The sequence below is a fragment of the Panthera tigris genome, chromosome B3 (genome assembly GCF_018350195.1).
Source record: "Panthera tigris isolate Pti1 chromosome B3, P.tigris_Pti1_mat1.1, whole genome shotgun sequence".
Taxonomy (NCBI): domain Eukaryota; kingdom Metazoa; phylum Chordata; class Mammalia; order Carnivora; family Felidae; genus Panthera; species Panthera tigris.
Genome location: NC_056665.1, coordinates 31,637,581 through 31,655,343, shown reverse-complemented (window position 1 = coordinate 31,655,343; position 17,763 = coordinate 31,637,581). Strand labels below are relative to the sequence as shown.

General features: G+C 41.5%; 1 protein-coding gene across 7 annotated transcripts in view; it reads left to right on the top strand.

Moving 5' to 3' along the window:
• Window positions 1-17,763, top strand: part of ARID3B (AT-rich interaction domain 3B) — a 60,620-nt gene that overhangs the window by 17,769 nt on the left and 25,088 nt on the right. The gene's annotated exons all lie outside the window — the stretch shown is intronic.

The following is a 17,763-nucleotide window of genomic DNA, read 5'->3' as shown; positions in this document are numbered from 1 at the left end:
CTCTTCCCATGCTCCCTCTCACTCCTTTCCAGATGGAGCAGGGCAACGATAATCTTCCTTCAGTGCTCCATTACTTTGAAAGTAACTTTGATTTATTTCTTCTGATTGTCACAGGGATTCGCATTCATTTTAGAAAACATGGAAAATATAAACATTTGTAAAGGTGAAAATAAAGTCACCATAACCACATAACATAGGTGTAACTGTAAACATTTTCCTGTGTAGTTGACCCTTGAACAACACAGTTTTGAACTGGATGAGTCCACTTATATGTGGACTTCTCCCCCATAAAAACAGTACAGTACTACAAGTGTTATTTTTTCTTCCTTGTGATTTTCTTAACAGTTTATTTTTATTTATTTGAGAAAGAGAGAGAGAGAGAGAGACCGACCAAGTGTGAGTGGGGGAGGGGCAGAGAGAGAGGGAGACACAGAATCTGAAAGCAGGCTCCAGGCTCTGATATGTCAGCACAGAGTCCAATGCAGGGCTCAAAATCATGACCTGAGCTGAAGACGGACGAACAGTTTCTATTCTCTAGCTCACTTTGTGTCAGAATACGGTATATAATACATATAACATGCATAATATGTGTTAATCAACTGCATGTTATCAGTAAGGCTTCTTTTGAGAATCAAAAATTATACTCAGATTTGCATGCGGAGTTGGCATCCCTGACCCCTGTGTTGTTCAAGGTTCAACTGTATTTCCTTTGTGGGTTTTTTTTAATAATTTTTTTAATATTTGTTTATTTTTGAGAGAGTGCAAGACAGAGTGCAAGCAAGGGAAGGGCAAAGAGAGAGGGAGACACAGACCACGAAGCAGGCTCCAGGCTCTGAGCTGCAGCACAGTGCCTGACGAGGGGCTCAAACTCACAAACTGCGAGATCGTGACCCAAGCCAAAGTCAGAGGCTTAACTGCCTGAGCCACCCAGGCGCACTATTTCCTTTCTGTTTTAAAAATAATGCCTGCGATAGGTATCTTATATGTAATTTTGTGCCCACCTTTTGTCACCTAGTAGACCATGAGCAATTTGTATCATTAAAATTTATTTCAAAGGATAATTTTAAAATGGTCTAAAATTTTAAAAATGTATTACAGAAGTGCTATTGACTAAAATAATTTTAGAAATATAAAAATGTATAAAATAAAAGCCTGACTTTCAGTTAGTCTTTGTTAACAGTTTGGTGCTCTATACTTTTTCAGAACTTTTTTTTCTTTTCAGAAACATTTTGCTTGTTTTTAACAAAAAATAGGTACTCTACACATTATTCTGCAATGTATTTTTTTAATGTTTATTTATTTTGAGAGAGAGAGGGAGAGAGCACACGCACGTGAGCAGGGAAGGGGCAGAGAGAGAGAGAGAGGTTGAGAGAATCCCAAGCAGGCTCTGTCAGCGCAGAGCCTGGCTAGGGGCTCAATCCCATGAACCGCAAGATCAAGATTTGGGTGGAAATCAAGAGTCAGATGTTTAACCAACTGAGCCACCCAGGCACCCCTGCAACATATTTTTTTATTCAGTGTTGTGGCTTTCTTTCCATGTGTGTTCATAATGATATATTTTATAATCATTTATCTCAGAATTACACCAGCAGTATGAAGAGATGCTCAGGAAAATTAAAACCACCTAGGAAAATGCAGAATAAAAATTTTATAGTTTAAAAAAATACAGTGTTGTGTTGCCTATGCTGCACCCACCCACCCATCCCACCTCGCAGGAGGCCACATTTGGCATGAATCAGCTTGTAGGGCTGTTTCTGTATATTTACCTACTTAACTGTGTAGTTACAGAATGTATTTGAGAGTGTATGTATGTGTGTGTTTAGTATAAATGTAAACTATCTTTGTAGATGCTCTATAACCCCTTGTCCTTGTGTCTGTATTTCTATGGCAGGTTACAGTATCCGAGAGATTGAATTTCTTGTATCAGAGGGTATATGTCTATTATTATCTTTTCATATGTTTGCCTTTTGTATTTGTTCTTATCCTGCTTGTAGCCTTTGTCCATTTTTCTTTTTTTTTTTTAATTGTGAAAAACATATGAGATTCCCTCCTAAGAAAATTGTAAGTGTATAATGCATATTGTTAACTACAAACACAATGTTGTACAGAAGATCTCTAGAACTTTTTCATCTTGCATGACTGAAACTTAAACTCATTGAGCAGCCATTCCATTTCCTTCCCATCCCCTGAGGCTCCCGGTAACCATCATTCTGTTTCTGCTTTGATGAGTTTGACTACTCTAGATACCTTATAGAAGTGAAATCATGAAGCATTTGTCCTTATGTGACTAGTTTATTTCACTTTAATTACATTTATTTGACTTTTTATTGAAATGTATACAGTCAATATTTAACATCTTGCTCACCAGGTTCATCTACGTTATCACATATTACAGAGTTTTTTTTTTTTAATGACTGAATAATATTCCACAATTGAGTATAGTTGAGCCACAAAGTTCCATTAGTTTCAGGTGTACCACATGGTGCTTGACTGAGTCTGTACTTCATGCTGTGCTCACTATAAGTGTAGCTGCCATCTGTCACCATGCAACAATATTATAATATCATTGACTCTGTTCCCTCTACTGCACCTTTTATCCCCATGACTTATTCATTCCATAACTGGAAACCTGTATCTCCCAGTCCCCTTCACCAATTGTGCACATCCTACTGCCTCCCTCCCCTGTGGCAACCATCAGTTTGTTCTTTATATTCGTGAGTCTGTTTCTGCTTTTTCTGTGTGTGTATTCATTTGGTTTTTTTAGATTCTGCATATAAGTGAAATCATATGGGTTTTGTCTTTCTCTAACTTATTTCGCTTAGCATAATACCCTCTAGGTCCATCCATGTTGTTGCAAATGGCAAGACCTCATTCTTTTTTATGGCTGAATAATAGTCCGTCGTATATGAATACCACATCTTCTTTATCCATTCATCTATCAGTGGACCCTTAGGTTGCTTCCATATCTTGGCTATTGTATTTTTTTTTAAGTTTATTTATTTATTTTGAGAGAGAAAGAGAGCATGAAGTGGGGGTGGGGGGTGGAGAGAATATCCCAAGCAGGCTCTAGCTGCCAGCACAGAGAGCGGCACGGGGCTCGATCCCACAAACTGTGAGATCATGACCTGAGCCAAGGTCAAGAGTTGGGCCCTTAACCAACTGAGCCAGCCAGGTGCCACCGTATCTTGGCTATTGTGAATAATGCTGCGGTAAACATAGGAGTGCACATGTCTTTTCGAATTGGTGTTTTTATTTTCTTTCGGTAAATACCCACTAGTAGAATTATCAGATTTGTATCATGTTTCTATCTTTAATTTTTTGAGAAACCTCCTCACTAAGAGTGGCTGCATCAGTTTACATTCCCACAAACAATGCAGCAGGGTTCCTTTTTCTCTACTTTCTCGCCAACACTTGTTATTTCTTGTCTTTTTTTTTTTTTTTAAGGTTTTTATTTTTAAGTAATCTCTGCACCCAACATGGGGCTTGAATTCACAACCTGAGATCAGGAGTCACATGCTCCACTGGCTGAGCCAACCAGGCACCCCTTGTCTTTTTGATTCTAGCCATTTTAACAGGTGTCAGGTGATATCTCATTGTGATTTTGATTTGCATTTCTCTGATGATTAGTGATGTTGAACATCTTTTCTTGTGTCTGTTGGCTATCTGTATGCCTTTGGGAAAATGTCTATTCAGGTCTTCTGCCCATTTTTGAATCAGATTATTTTTGTTTTTGGTTTTTTTGGTGGTGAATTGTATAAGTTCTTTATATGTTTTGGATATTCCTTATTGAATGTATCATTTGCATATATCTTCTCTCATTCAGCAGGTTGCCTTTTCATTTTGTCGATGGTTTCCTGTGCTGTGCAAAAGGTTTTTATTTTGGTGTGATCCCAATAATTTATTTTTTCCTTTTGTTTCCCTTGCCTGTTGAGACATCTGAAAAAATGTTGTTGCTAAGGCTGATGTGAAAGAAGTTCTGCTTGTGTTCTCTTCTAGGAGTTTTATGGTTTCAGGTCTCACATTTAGATCTTTAGTCCATTTTGAGTTTACTTTTGTGTATGGTGTAAAAAGTGGTCCAGTTTCATTCTTTTGCATGTAGCTGTCCAATTTTCCCAGCGCCATTTATTGAAGATACTATCTTTTCCCCATTGTATATGCTTGCCTCCTTTGTTGTAGATTAATTGAGCGTATAAGTTTGGGTTTATTTCTGGTATACCACATTTTTGTTATTCATTCATCCATCGATGGACGCTTAGGGTTGATTCCATATCTTGCTTATTGTAAGCAATGCTGCAGTGAGCATGAGAATGTGGATACCTCTTCAAGATCCTGATTCTAATTTTTTTTTCCTTAGTTGTGACAGATGACTTTTTATTCAGTATTTAAGCCATGTACACTTGTAGATGGTAGGATACGAAGGCTATAACAGCATTCTCCTTAAGATGTAAAGTTTAGTGTAAACATTGGAAATTTTACACGTAGCACTGAGCACAATACTTGAATTCTTTTTTTTTTTAGTTTAAATTCAAGTTAGTTAACATACAGCATAGTATTGTTTTCAGGAGTAGAACCTAGTGATTCATCACTTCCGTTAACACCCAGTGCTCTTCCCAACAAGTGCCCTCCTTAATGCCCATCACCCATTTAGCCTACCCCTCATCCAGCAACCCTCAGTTTGTTCTCTGTATTTTAGAGTCTCTTACGGTTTGCCTCCAACTCTGTTTTTATCTTCCTTCCCTTCCCCTATGTTCATCTTTTGTGTTTCTTAAATTCTATATGTGAGTGAAATCATAAGATATTTGTCTTTCTCTAACTGTCTTACTTTGCTTAGCATAATACACTGTAGTTCCATCTACATTGTTGAGATGACGAGATTTCATTCTTTTTGATTGCTGAGTAATATTCCATTGTATATATGTATATATACCACACCTTCTTTATCCATTCATCAGTCAATGGACATTTGGCTTTTTCCTTAAGTTGGCTATTGTTGATAGTGCTGCTATAAACATTGAGGTGCATGTGCCCCTTTGCTAATTCTAATTTTTTTGGATAAATACCCAGAACTGGGATTGCTGTAGTATATGGTAGTTCTGTTTTTATTTCTTCAGAAACCTCCATACTGTTCTCCATATTGGCTGTACTATTTTACATTCCCACCAACAGTGCACAAAGATTCCAGTTTCTCCATATCCTCTCTGATACTTGTTATTTTCTCTTTGTTTTTATAATAGCCATCCTAACAGATGTGAGGTGATCTTCATTTCCCTATAATGATTAGTGTTGTTGAGCATCTTTTCACAGATGTCCTGGCCATTTGTATGCCTTTGGAGAAGTGTCTGTTCTAGTCTTTGCCCCTCTTGTAATCAGGTTGTTTGTTTCTTTTTGCTGTTAAGTTGTAGGAGTTTCCTATATCTTTTGGATATAACCACTTGTCAGATATATGGTTTGCAAATATTTTCTTCCATTCTGTATGTTGCCTTTTGCTCTGTTGATTGTTTTCTTGACTGTGCGAAAACTTTTTTGTTGTTGTTGTTGTAGTTCATTTGTCTATTTTTACTGTTGTTGCCCGTGCCATTGGTGTCCTATCCAAGAAATCGTTGCCAAGAGTAATGTCACAAAGTTTTCATCCTATATTTTCTTATAGGAACTTTATAGCTTCAAGTCTATTTTTAAGTCTTTTATGTATGGTATAAGCTAAGGGTCAGTTTTCATTCTGTGCATGTGGATATTCAGTTTTCCCAACACCATTTGTTGAAGAGACTATCTTTTCCCCATTGTTTATTTTGGTACCCTGACAAAGATCAGTTGCCCATATGTGTGTGGGTTTATTTCTGGACTCTGTATTCTATTCCATTGGTATATAATACCTGTCTTTATGCCCATATTGTTTTGATCACTGTAGCTTTGTGATATGTTTTGAAATTGGGAAGTATGAAGCCTCAGCTTTGTTCTTTCTCAAGACTGATTCAGCTGTTCAGAGTCCTTTGTGGTTCCACATGAATTCTAGAATTGTTTTTTCTTTTTCTGTTAAAAAAATGCCACTGGGATTTTGGTTGGGAGATGCATTAAATCTGTAAATCTCTTTGGGTAGTATGGACATTCTAACAACGGTAAGTCTTCCAGTCCATGACCATGGGTTGTCTTTCCATTTTTCTGTATCTTCTTTAACTTCTTTCAGCAGTATTTTGTAGTTTTAAGTGTACCAGTCTTTTGCCTCCTTGATTAGATTTATTTTATTCTGTTTTATGCCATTTACGGGATTGTTTTTTCTTAATTTCCTTCTTGGATTGTTTATTGTTAGTGTATAGAGACACAACGGATTATTTTTTATTTTTTATTTTATTTTTTATTTTTTTAAACATATTCATTTTTTGTCTCTCAGAGAGAGACAAAGCATGAGTGGGGGAGGGGCAGAGAGAGAGGGAGACACAGAATCCAAAGCAGGCTCCAGGCTCTGAGCTGTCAGCACAGAGGCTGATGCGGGGCTCAGACCCACAAGCTGTGAGATCATGACCTGAGCTGAAGTCAGACGCTTAAGCAACTGAGCCCCACAACTGATTTTTGTATGTTCATTTTGTATCCTGCAACTTTCTAGAATTCACTTACCAGTTCTAACAGGGTTTTTGTGTGTGTATGTGTGGAATCTTTAGAGTTTTCTACATACAAGATCTTGTCATCAGCAAACAGATAATTTTACTTATCCCTTTTCGATGTGGATGCTTTTTTAATTTTTTTCTTACCTACTTGCTCTAGCTCGGACTTATAGTACTGTGTTGAATAGAAATGTTAAGAGTAGGCATCCTTGACTTGTTCCTCACCTTAGAGGAAAAGCTTTTAGTTTTTCACCATTGAGTATGGTGTTAGCCGTGGGCTTTTCATTCATGGCATTTAAAAAAAAATTTTTTTAATGTTTTTATTTTATTTTTGAGAGAGTGTGAGCGGGGGAGGGGCAGAGAGAAAAGGAGACACAGAACCCTAAGCAGGCTCCAGGCTCCAAGCTGTCAGCACAGAGCCCCACATGGGGCTCACACCCACAAACTGTGAGATCATGACCTGAGCTGAAGTCAGACACTTAACTGACTGAGCCACTCATTCATGGCCTCTAAAATATTGAGGTAATTTACTTGTATTCCTAGTTTATTGCGCATCTTTATCATGAAAGGATGTTAAATTTTGTCAGATGTTTTTTTCTGCGTCTATTGAGATAATCATGTGATTTTTACCTTCTATCTGTTAACGTGGTATATCACATTGGTTGATTTTTGTGTGTTGAATCATCCTTGCGTCCCATGGAATCAATCCCATTTGGTCATGGTAGATGATCCTTTCAGTGTGCTGTTGATTGTGGTTTGCCAGTATTTTATTGATTTTGCATTGTATTCATCAGGTAGCTGTCTTGTAGTGTCTTTTTCTGTCTTCGTTACCAGGGTGATGCTGGGCTCAAAACATGAATTTGGAAGTGGTCCTTCCTCTTTAAGTTTTTAGATGAGTTGGGGAAGGGTTGGTGTTAATTCTTAGTTAAATGTTTGGTAGAATTTACTTGTGAAGCCATCTGGTTCTGGGCTTTTCTTTGTTGGAAGGTTTGATTCTGATTTAATCTTACTAGTTATAGGGCTGTTCAGATTTTCTATTTCTTCATGATTCAGTCTTGGTAGGTGTAAGTTTCTAAGAATTTGTCCTTTTCCAATTTGTTTACATATAATTATTCAGAGTAGCCTCTTATAATCTTTTTTATTTCTGTGGCACTGATTGTAACGTCTCCTCTTTCATTTCTGAATTTAAATAAATTTTAGTCTTCTCTTTTTTCTTAGTTTAGCTGAACGTTTGTCAATTTTGTTATCGTTTCCAAAAACCATCTGTTAGTTTAGTTCATGTTTTTCTGTTGTTTTTCGAGTGCCTGTTTTGTTTGTTTCTGCTCTGATCTTGATTATTTCCTTCCTTCAGCTAACTTTGGGCTTAGTTTGTTCTTTTTCTAGTTCTTTGATGTGTATAGTTAGGTTGTTTGACATTTTCTTTTTTAACGTAGGCGTTTATTGCTATAAACGTCCCTCTTAGCACTGCTTTTGTTACATTCCATGAGTTTGGGTATGTTGTGTTTTGTTGCTTTAGCCCATTTTTTATTCTGTTATCTTTGTCACATTGAGCTGTACTAGCTCTTATGCATAGGTCCTTGTCTTTATGTTGCAAGCATTTTTCAGTTGTTGGTCTTTCATCTTGTAGTCCTTTCATCAGGTAGGAGTTTAAATTTTGATGTAGCCATATCAGTTGATCTTTCCCTGTATGGTTTCTCTATTTAAAAAGACCCTCCTCTCCGCAGAATTATAAATATATATGTATATAATTATTATTTTATGATTATGTTTTTATTTGTAGGAAATATATACCACATCTTCTTTATCCATTCATCAGTTGATGGACATTTGGGCCCTTTCCTTAATTTGGAATTAATGGGAAGGATATGAAGTGGGGATTGAATGTTTTAATTGCACGACATCTGTCACGTGGATAGCACCTTCACGAGTTGCCTGTAAATGTCAGATATCTAGGCTATTTCCAATTTTTTGCTATTATAAATAAAACTGACTGTATTTCTGGTTATTTAGGGTAGAATTGGAGAACAGAATTCTAAGATCAGGAGGAGACTAGATAGTGAAGCAGTTAAAAGCAGAGACTTAAAGATGTGTTGCCTGCATTTGATTCTCGACTCCTCTGTTCCATTGCTTTGCAACCTTCTACAAGGTGTTTCCTATACCTTCCTTATGCCTTGGTTTTCTCATCTGAAAAATGGAAGTAATAATAGTACCCCCACCCCCTCAGAATTCTACTGAGGCTTAAATGTTTAATACACATGAAATACCGGAACAGGGCCTGGCACGTGGTGAGTACTCAATTACTGTTAGCGTTAGGGTTTAAGTTTATTTATTTTAAGAGAGAGAGAGAGTGCGTGCATGTGCACTTGAATGGGGAAAGGGCAGAGAGATAGAGAATCCCAAGCAGGCTCTGCCACTGTCAGCACAGAGCCTGATGCAGGACTCATACTCATCAACCGTGAGATCACGGCCTGAGCTGAAATCAAGAGTCAGACGCTTAATGGACTGAGCCACCCAGGCACCCCGTGATGCCATTTTAAGACAAGTGACTTTCTGGAAAAGTCCTGTTGTTTTTATATTTCTATTATGGGAATAAAGGAGATCCCATTGCCCCAACCCCTTGTTATCATTGAGTTTTATCATTAAAAAAAATTTTTTTAATGTTTATTTATTTTTGAGAGTGAGAGAGTAGGAGAGAGACAGAGAGGGAGACAGAGGATCTGAAGCAGGCTCTGCGCCATCAACACAGAGCCCGATGTGGGGCATGAACTCACCAACTGTGAGATCATGACCTAAGCCAAAGTTGGATGCTTAACCGACTGAGCCACCCAGGCGCCCCAAATCTTATCATTTTTTAAAGTTTTGCTAATTTGTAAAATTGAATATGTATAATGGGCTCTTATTATTTTTTTTAATGTATACACTTCTGTTTTCCTCTTGAACCTTAAAATTAAACTGCTGACTTTAGAAAATGGTTTCTATTGCCTTCTAGGTCCCTTTTTTAGAATTGTATTTTTAGAACTTGAAGCCCACCTTCTTTTAAGTATTTGTTGCCCCCCAGTTCGTCACTTAGCCTGTGGGGATCCTCCTAAGTCTATGCCTGTGGCTTGTTCTTCGGGCACTGACATTCATTTGAGCCCCTGCCACCTGCCGGGCCCTTTGCTGGTGCCCTGGCCTCACAGAGGAGCAAGTTGCTGTGTATGAGAGAAGACAGCTAGGAGAGGTGGCAGGCAGCACGGGGCAGCAGGCATCAGAGTCAGGACGTGTACACATCGTGTTGCCACCCCCCGCCCCCCAAGATGGGGCTGTGGGGTTGGGAGAACCTTAGGAGAAGTTTTCAAAACTACACGTGGGGCCGACTTTTGAACACAAAGTGCAGCTGCCTTTGGTGTGAGGAAACCCTCTCCGTGGAATACCAAGCTTGAAATGAAAGAAGTTTTCTTTTTTTTTTTTTTTTACTTTATAAAATAATTTGTCATAGCATTTTTAAAAAATGTGTTCTTTCTATACATTTAAAATATGTTGCTTGGAGGCACCAGGCTGGCTCAGTTGGAGCGTGCGACTCTTGATCTCAAGGTTGTGAGTTCGAGCCCTGCATTGGGTGTAGAGATGACTTAAAAACAAAATCTTTTTTTTTTTTTTTAATGTGGCTTTAGAGGCTCCTGGGTGGCTCAGTCAGTTAAGCCTTCGACTCTTGATATCAGCTCAGGTCATGATGTCACAGTGTCATGAGTTCAAGCCCTACGTCAGGCTCTGTGCTGATAGTGCCAAACCTGCTTGGGATTCTCCCTCTTCCTCTCTCTTTGCCCCTCCCCTGCTCACACTCTCTCTGCTCTCTCAAAATAAATAAACTTAAATAAAATAATAAAATTAAATTTAAAATGTAGCTTGAAAAAAGTTTCATTTAAAAAAGCATTTCTGAAAGCACTGATCTTGGGCATGTTTCCTAACGTCTTCAGATCTCAATTTTCCCTTCCGTTAGGAAGGTCAGATGAGGTGTTTTCCTCCGTTCACAACACTGCTGGCTGGCTGAGCTCTGTGGTTTAAATGGATGGCAGGAGCCAGTATGGAAGTTCAGGGGGCAGATAGCTTACAGGGCGGAATAAGCGTGCGGAACTCTGCTGAGAAAAGGAGCTGGCAGTTGGCTCTGTGGCAGACTTAGACTTGGCAGGGCCGGTCCACTCTTTGGCATAGGGGTATCCTCATCGCCAGCACCGCACTTCCGAGTTTCTTCCTCATTTTGTAGGAACACCCAATTTCTGGGCACTCTTAAGTATTGCCTGGAGGGATGGTGTGCCTAGATGGCAAGGTAGGACTGCTGCCCTCTCCCCTCCTCCCCTCCTCCTCCTTTCTACTGCTTAATCAAGAAAGTGTCCCTTAGCTCTTTTTCCAAGCCACCGACTTTCAATTGATCTTTGCTGCTAGTAAGAGGAGGGGAGGTGCTTTCTGGTTCCTGCTAAAGTTACCTGACAGCGGAAGGTGTGCATCTGATAATTATAACTCTGGTGTTTCCAAGGCCTGAGCGATTTAGCTAAGAGCAGTAATCCTGATCTTATCAGGAGGGTTTTGTAGTCCAACAGTGTTGCTTATAACAATATCTGTTTTACTTCCTGGGGCTTCAATCTCCTTTTAGGATTCTCGTATAATCCTGCCCATTACCCCCTTGTGCATGTCTCATTACCTCCTGGAACCAGTTAAAACTGGTGCGAGGGCAAAGATGTTTTTTTTTTCTTCCTACCAAGATCTGGGAATTGAGCTTTTAACATTCCAGCAACATCAACCTGGCCAGCAGTAGAGCAGTCACAGTGAGCATAGATGATACCTGCAGAGCCAAGGGCTAGCCAATGAAAAGGTAAGTTGCTTATTTAAAAAAAAAAAAAAAAAAAAAATTACAATAGTAACAACAGCAATATTCAGCCCAAGTACTTTAGTTACATTTTATATTTCAAAGCAATTAAATAGTATCCATGAGTTTTTGAGATCAGTCCCTTTGAAGTCTAGTTATTTTCCTAATGACTACCTTGAGATTCAGCCCCCAGGAATTTGCCCAGATCCTTGACCTTGGGGTTCAGAATCTATTAGATTATAGAGAGTAGACAGAAAGGAAACACATTACTGTTCTATGTCTTTAGAGAACACTCAAGAATCTCTGCAAAAGTTATCTGAAGTATGTATGAAGGACATGACAGTTTCTTGGAGGTTTCAGAATATGGGGAGCATAGATGAAGAGTTGGTGACTTAGCCTCTGCACTTTAAACCTGAAGGAAAGGGTTAACTCTTGCCTTGGGGAGGAGTGAGGAATGGGAACTAAAATTGCTTTGGACATCTGAGCTGTGCTTTAATAAGATATTCCAGGTGGTCAAGGAGTAATCCTAAAATAGCCTAGATACTTAATTGCTTTTAAAGTCAGGCGCTCCTGTCTCTGGGGAGGTACAGCTCTAAGGAATGTAGTGCTGGCTCCTAAGATCTTGGAGGCGTGGTCTGGTTGGGCTTTTTTTTTTTTTTTTTTTTTTTTTTTTTTTTTTTTTTTTTCTTCTCCTTCCAAATCCCAGTAAAAAGAAAGGCCCAAGGTAGCCTTCTTGGGTCAGGAAACACTGGTTGAATTTCTCCCTTTCTCCCCACCAGAAGCTTGGCTCTTGCTGGTGCCAGCTGCCATAACCTGGCTTGTTCCAGGGTTGTGGAATATTCTCTGTCTTCTCTCCCCTCCCCCCACCTTTCTTTCCCGCACACTCTTACCACCAGCACCAGAGATAGTGGTCTATTCCTGTGTGATTACTTGCCCAGCGTCTTTCCATTCCCATTAGAACCTTTCTTAGGATAAGGTTCACATTTATCCTTTCCCTTTTGTCCCCTTAGTCCAGATCCAGTTAATTCTCTGACTTGGCTGCTTCTTCCCAAGACTTTTCTTTTCTCCCTGGTCCTGCTGTCCCCTACCCCTACCCTAGGCTCTCTGCATGGACTACCACACAGCCTGCCACCCCCTGTGCTGGCTTTCCTCTCCGGTCTTCCGTGCATTTTACAAAAGTAGTGTATCTGCATTGCAAAACGTTATGCGGGCCAAAGCATATTTTGTTACGTGAAGAGTCATACTGCCCCCTTACTAGAAAGGCTAAATATTGTGAAGGTGTCAGTTCACTGAACTGTTTCATAATTTCAGTGCAATCCAGATTTTCTTCACTGGGGTCAAGGGAGAAGGGGGGAGAGCAAGTGATGGGTCTTGCTTGACACATCATTCAAAAGTTAATCTAGAAAAAATAAACAATTGTTTTTTTAATCATCTCTCCCTCTCCATTAGACTGCAAGCTCCAGGAGGTCAGAGGCTCCTAACTGTCTTGCTCTTTTTGCCTCAGAACTTTACACAGTTTCTAGCATATCCTAGGTGATCACATGTTCGTACGGGAATGATATAATGAAAAATTGGAAAGTGAAAATCCCGCATAGTCTCAACCCGATTAGGTGTCTACATACGTTTTTAGATTTCTATTTTTTCCCAACCAAAGTAGGCCATTAAAATCTTCTAAAACACTGGTTTAATCATTTATTTTCTGCTCAGAAAACATCACTGCCTCCCTCCTGTTCACAGTTCAGAGTTTAAATTTCCTCCTGGTATTCAAGGCATTTCACAGCCTGTTCCCACCTCAACTATTCAGACTTGAATCCTCCCTGCCAAAACATGCCTTGTTTATCCCCCCACTCTGTGCTCATTTACACTGTAAATCTCCCCTCAACCCATTCTTCCATGCCGGCTTTATCTCCACCTCTGAGGAGCTCTCCTTTCTTCCACCTCCTGGGCACTTTGTGTTTTGGTACTTTGACTTGCTCTGTTCAATGCTCTGTGTCCAGCTTGTTTTTCCAACTCCATGGTAAAACTCCCAGCAGGGAGAATCACTTTTTGGGGAGTAGGGGTATTCTCAGCAGCTTGCACAATGCTCTCCCTGGGCTGGGTTCTCAGGAAATCAGTGTTGAATGAGTTTGTCATAGGGTCTTTGCTGCTCAGGACAGAAAGGGCCCCTAGAAGCCCTCTCATCCAACCCTGTCCCATGTTGGATTCCTCAGCGTGACGTCCCAGACAGATGGCCATCCCGGGACAGGAAGCTGCCACCTCCTGAGAAGGCCCCCTCCGTTACTGGGCAGTTCTGATTGCTAGAGAAGTCCTTCTTCTGTCGACCTGGGTAATTTCTGCCCCGTAACTCTAGTTCTGCCCTCTGGGGCTTTATGGAAAAAAGGAAAAGAAACAACAACACCTTGCGTCCTCTTCTCCAAGGCAGCCTTTTAGATTTTCAAAGAGTGAATACATTATCCCTCTGTCTTCTGGATCTTCCAGGTTGAAGTGTTGGGGAAGCACTGTTTTAATTTTGAGGAGCAGTCAGGTTAGACTTTGATTCATTGTTGTTTGAAGGCCTTTTATGTGCACGTTCACAGTGCTAGGTGCCATATTCTGCCGCCCTCTCAGAGGCGTAACCTGCTTATCTCTCTTTCTCTTTCCCCTGGTGTCCTGTCCCCTGGGGGAAGATGGGTCCCTTCCTACCCAGGATGTTCTGTTTTGGAGGTAGTGGTGAAAGGTTAGCAGTTCTTATCCCAGTATCCCCAGATAAGTCCCCCGGGCAGGTGATGCCTGAGGGCTAGTTTCCTGGTTGGCTGCACTTGCCAGGTGAAACCTAGGAGATGAATCTGGGACTAAAAGGGCCATGACTTGGCAGTGTAGGCTTTTGTGACCAGAGGATTTTCTTCTTCTTCTCCTCCCTCTCTCCTTTCCCGATGTCACACCCGGAACACTCTCTGCTGTTTCTTCCACCCACAAGGCAGGACGGCGTGACAAAGAGAGCCAGACCTGCGTTTGCATGTTGGCACTGCCACTGGGAAGCTCTGAGACCCTGGGCCACTTAAGCAGCTTGCTCTCTTTGAGCCACTGTTTTCCCATCTCTAAAATCACTACCCCTACATCATACAATTCAGTGAGAAAATGCTTGTTAAGCCCCTGGCCCAGTCCTCGCTGCACAGAAGATGCCCAAACATTAGCTTCCCTTCCTTCCCCCAGCCTTCTTCCACTCCCATTTTTGAGGGATTTAAAGGCACGACACTGTGCTTCCCTGGGAAAAATAAACTGAATGTGGATATAGCAACCACAGCTAGCCTTGGATGGGTATTTGGGAACAAACTGTCAGTTTCCTGTGAGCTCCTGGTGAGATCAAAGCTTTTAAGAGAGGTCTTAAGTAGGAGAGGCTGGGAAGGTTGTAAATGGCAGTAAGTGACCACTCACTACTGCCTGCAGCCCTCATGGTAACAGAGCCTGTTCCCCTGGCCGGTAGCCTTGCATGCAGCGGCCCTTCAACTGAAATGCTTTTCTCGGGGACCCCCCTAAACTGTGGAGCTAGCTCCTTTTGGATGTGTGTCCCCCACGCTCACCTCTGCCACTCCTCACTCTCCTCCCCACCATGCTCAGCATCCAAGACAGAAGTCATCGCTGGGCTTCGAGCAGTCACACCCACAGCCTGGTGAGAGGCCAAGAAACCCACACGTCAGCTTGAAGTGAGCTATGTTTTTACAGTAGTTGATCAGAGTGCTGAAGCCTGCAGTCCTCCCCATGAAAGGAGGAGAGAACAGAGGAGTTGTGGGGTTGGAGGTCCCATGGGGGAGCCCATTCCTGCCTTTCAGTAAACGTGCCCATGGTTTCTCTGTACTAGAGGCTGGGGATACCCTGATGGGATGTGCACAGACTCGAGGGGACACACACAGACTGGGGATGTAGGCGGGACGCAAGTAACCAGCACATCCGGTGATAGCCCAGAGGAGAAAGGCATCAATTCTGCCTGGTGGGCAGAAGCGAGAGTCTTCGTGGAGGAACAGCATTCAGGCTAGACTGTGAAGGGCGGGCAGAGCCAGGAATTACTCTCACTGCAGCCAGAAAATCTTGTGAAGTAGGGTGTAACTGCCCCAAGACCAAGAGAGTCATGCAAAGAGAGCGGACATTTTCTCCTCAGCCCCAACTGAATATTTTAAATTAAGTAATGACCCATCCCAGCCTCGGACAAAAGAAAACAACTCCACTCCCCTGTGGCTTTTTTTTTTTTTTCATGTTTATTGAGAGAGCGAGCACACACGCATGCTTGCACATGAGCAAGCAGAGGAGGGACAGGAAGAGAGAATCCCAAGCAGGCTCCCTGCTGTCAGCGCTGAGCCCGACATGGGACTCGATCCCACAAACCATGAGATCATGACCTAAGCCAAGAGTCGGATGCTTAACCAACTGAGCCACCCAGGTGCCCTTCCTGTGTTTTCTTTAAATCATAACTAAAATTCCTATCTGTGGAATGGGTCAAATGGTAGCATTGCCCAAAGAGTTGAGTGTCCTCTTTCCGTCCCATTCTGGCAAATTTCCCTGTCTTCTGTGGTCACTGAGCTAGGGGTGTTAGGCTAAAATCCCATAGCTAAGCAGATTTGCAAGTGTTTCATATTTAGTGAGCCACAGCTAGTGCGAGGTCTGATTCTCCCACCACTTGGGTTCTGATGTCTAAGCAGAGCTGGAGAAAGCCAAGGGGTCATGACAACCCCCAGCCCCCACCCTTCTCCTCTGTTCCTGAGCTGAGCTCTCGCACTTGGGTGTTTATTTTCACACATAGTCACACAGTGGTTGTACTGATGTGCTTGTTTTTACACTCCTCTCCTGCTGTGGAAAGCCCTGTCTGAATTCTAGGTTGTGGATTCTGTCCTCCTCACCCAGCTGAGTGTTAAATAGTTTCTGAGTGAGCATTCTGAGTGCCTGGAAGTTATTGTAATTAGCAAAAAACTGTGTTTTCATCTCTCTTGGTGACTGATAGAGAAAAAATCCTCCTGTGCTTCAGATCTCTAGCTGGAGAGAGTTGGGAATTGAGCTGCCACAGTAAACAGCTGACATAACAGAAGCGGCAATGATCCCCCATTAAATGTCTTTCAGCCGATAGGGGCTCCCGGGATAATTGACTTTCCAGCAGGAATTACTGGCTCAAACAAAATCACTGGGCATTAGGGCAACCTACTGCATCTTTTGAAAGGGGGACTGTAACTCTGTCTGGGTTTGCTGACCCGACAGGCATAATTCATCTTGATTATTCATTGTGCTGGTTCCCACCAGATGATACCAGATTTCTGTTGACTGTAATTACAATGTGGGGCTGAATCTTAGCTTTTTTTTTTTTTTTTTTTTTTTTTTTTTTAAATAGTGTTTCTCCCGCTTGGTTATTGGCTTCCCTGAGCCGAAGAGCTGTAGAGAGATCTCTAACAACGTCTGCCTGGGGAGATGATGAGTGCACAGTCAGATAGCATTTACTGAGCACTTCCTTACACACATCTTTTGTGAGATAAGCAGGGAAACAATTTGGTGTAGCCTGTTTCATTTCAGCTGACAGAGTGTCACTTCTTCTTGGTTATACTTACCTCACGGTGTACTAAATTGCTACTATCAGGAAGTGGGTCTACATCTCAGAGCCCTCTTTGAGTAGGGGAGGCAAAGTATGGTCCCAGAATATAACTGAATAAATAATACCTCCTGCTTTCGGGCAAGCTTGATTAGAGGGGAAGATAGAAAAGAAGGGAATTAGACCAGGCTTTTATGTTACTGACAAGGTTTTACAGCGAGATCCCTATGCAGTCCAAAGAATGTCCTCCCAGGAAACCCCTGCTCCCCATCCCCGGATGCCCCTCCCCAACCATTTACACGCCCCAGTGCCTGCGCATGCGCCCGAAGTCCTCGGGGAGAAATGAGAGAGTGACAGGCTTGGTGCATCCAGTCCCATCCACTGGGTCCTCCACTGACCAGTGTAGACTTCTACTGTGACATTTCATATTCCCCACTGGCAGAGGGCCTGTTTGACTCTTCTGTATGGTATGTGTGTATATTTTTTGAAGAGGTGCCTAATTGACTCAAATAGCCAGTTAAGGCCTTTTAGCAGTGATTATAGTTCATCAGGCATTCGCTGGGGCCTGTTAAGTGCCAGCAATGTGCTCTATGCTGGGGGTACAAAGATGGATGAGAAACTTTTGCTTTCAAGGAGCTTACGATAGGGTGAGGATGATAGATAATTCCAAAGTATGTTAAATTCTAAGCTCAAAATGTATAGCGATTTCTTCCAAAATACTTAGTGCAGCCGAGAGTGAAGGGAAGGCTTCCCCCAGAATATGTTGCCTAATCTAA